Here is a 2,972-nt window from a genome sequence, read left to right as displayed (position 1 = left end):
GCTGAATTACTGAGAAAAATGGTTGGCGCACACTGATTAACCCAGATTTCACAGACGATCAATTTCATCAAATTCATTTACTATTTCACAGACTCGTAAATCGTATCTGCCAATACCTACAGCCCCACAGGTATAGACGACTTCTCAGGAATTATGTTGAACTAATAAATAAATTGCACGGCGCTTAACATAACATTAAATCGTCGGTGTTCAAAACTTATTTTGAAAATATTATTCATATCTACAATACAATGTGCGCTAACCCGTTTTCTCAGTAATTCAGCGAGCAATTCTCGTGCTGTGTTCAAAGAGACGTTTACAGTGAGGGGCAAACTTAAGAAAAACGGACTATATCAGCTAGGGTTGCACTAATTGCTTATATGCCTGCTTTGTCATATTATCAGAGAGCATCATCGATTAAAACACTGAAATAAATTCATAAAATGAAGATATTTGCTGTAAAAGAAATTAGGTGCAGATTTGGTCAAATCAGGTGCATTCGCTGGATAGCCCGTCGTGAAAACGGCTAATACCTACTATTATTTTGACATCTGCTACGATCTGAAGTCACCCCGGGTCAGATTGTTACCGCCCATCAGTTAGGCTCTTCGGGCTTTGGGGCTGCATCAGAGCCGGTCCCTCTGACCGCGGATGGCGCTGCTAACGTATTATGTAGCCGTAGGTATACTCTATGTAGTTGTCACCGAATATTTAACCCGCGCACCGACGGGGGTCTGCGCCAACTTCGCACCGACGGGGGGGGGGGCGGATGACCGCCCCCCTGAGATCTCGAGAACGAAGCAAGATAGCGACAAGCGGTAAACGGCATCGGATACGCACGGTCAAGATCTACAATTTTTACTAAGGTCATTTTCAGGTCAGGTCAAAGATGACGTCACAGGGGTCGAAAAAGTCAAAATGGGGGCGCTAGATATGGATAGAGTTTTTCTCGAATAACTTTCGAATTAGTCAAGATAGGAACAAACTAAGGGCATCATCGTGATCCTCTCGTCAATCCGCATCGAATGATATATATGTTGACCTCGAAAGGTCAAGGTCAAAGGTTGACCTCAGGTCACGTGACCTCGAGGTCATCATGTATATCATTCGATGCGTCTTGACGAGCTGAACACAATGCGACCATCCACGCGTCTGTATCTTGTTCCTGTACGGAGTTATTGGCCAAAAACCTTTGGTGACCTTTGATGACGTCACATGACCTCACAGCTGTCCAACAGCAAAACAGACCTCAAGGTAGTGAAGGTTGATCGTATATGAAGTCATGTATGGTATATGGGGCCATTCCGACCCGTTTTAGTGGTAAAAACAGGGAGTTTATTTTTCCCCCATTGACTTATAATGGGGAGGTCGCGAAATTGACCTGACCTTAGGTCACGGATATCAAAATTCCGAGATATACAAATTGTAGCTACTAATGACCTAATAACATCCTGCGACTTTCAAAGGCCTCCGACATCTACTGTAGCTCTGGCACGGTGACAAAGTTGCAAAAAAGTGACTTGAGGTTGGGTCATTCAAAGTGACCTGGTGACCTGACCTTGAAAGGTAGGAGGTTCAAACTTGCACACCATGTGTAAAATTGATGAGGGAATAGTCGTACCAAATTTCGCTTCCCGCTATTCGCGAAAAACCTCAGGGGGGGGGCGGATATCCGCCCCCCCCCCCGTCGGTGCGCGGGTTAACATGCATTTGACATTTCGGATATTTCGCATGCCTCCTTTTCACGAAATTTAAATCTCCTGCAACCTTTGAGCGGAAATAATCGTATTTTTGTATGGCCTTGACTGCCACATAGTCTGTCTCATTATTAAAGTGGCGACTCTGTTGAATCTCAGGCCGATCGGGCGGGCTCAGCACAGCGGCAGCACTCCGCTGATCCGTCCGCCGGGCTCTGTCAGCGTTCGGTGGCGGCTCGGGTCCGCAATCTCGACAGAAACAGCCGCTGACAGGGCACTCAGGAGAGTGGAGCTCTCCCCTCCCTCCAGCCCGACCCCGACCCGGCCGCCTGCCTCAATAGTGCCCCGCTGGCGCGGAGTGGGTGGTGCAGAGATCCAGAGCCCCCCCCCCCCCTCCCCCCCACGTCCCCTCGTCGGCTCTTGGATACTGGCTTCGTCAGTCAGCTTTTTATGTTCAGCGCAGCCGTCTGCTGCGTGTTCCTTGGACGTTTTGTTTATAGTCTGCTGGCGAAGGCAGCATAAACAGCAACGACGCTGTTAGTAACACGATTTGCACATTACTCTTTCAGATAATACGCTTTGTATCGAAGTGTTTTCACTGATTTACGTCTTGCTGGCGTTTCCTACGAAACGTTACGGGAACTGAAGGTAGGACCGCACATATCCTGATAACGAACATTTTGAACTTCAAAGTACCTTCATGTACATTGTACATATACATAGGTATATGTTAGCCGTTTTCACGACGGGCTATCCGGCGAATGCGCCTAATTTGACCAAATCTGCACCTAATCTCTTTTACAGCAATTATCTTCATTTATGAATTTATTTCATTGTTTTAGTCGATGATACTATCTGATAATATGACAAAGCAGGCATATAAGCAATTAGTGCATCCCTAGCTGATAGCTACTAAGAGATACACTGAACCTAATTTGACCACATATGCACCTAATTTGACCAAATATGCACCTAATCTGCACCAAATGTGCACCAAATGCGTACCAGATGGCCGTCGTGAAAACGGCTGTTATTTCACGAATCACGAATCACGCCTGCAGTAGCTAAAATTGGAGGTGCATATCTATTATCTATTGCTGCTATTTTAAAACTTCCACCGTCGCATTAAGTCCTTATCCCAGCCCGTGACCGGCCGTGACGTTCTACAGTTATCGTTCATGTTTATCGTGCGTCCGGCGTCGGCTCGTTGACTATCTACCTATCTACTGTGGTGCCGCGGCACTGGCCCCGGCCCTGAGCATAGTCACTTGTTAG

The sequence above is a fragment of the Amphibalanus amphitrite genome, unplaced genomic scaffold (genome assembly GCF_019059575.1).
Source record: "Amphibalanus amphitrite isolate SeventyFive unplaced genomic scaffold, NRLGWU_Aamphi_draft 002058F_arrow, whole genome shotgun sequence".
Classification (NCBI taxonomy): Eukaryota; Metazoa; Arthropoda; class Thecostraca; order Balanomorpha; family Balanidae; genus Amphibalanus; species Amphibalanus amphitrite.
Note: the sequence above shows the minus strand (reverse complement) of the source record.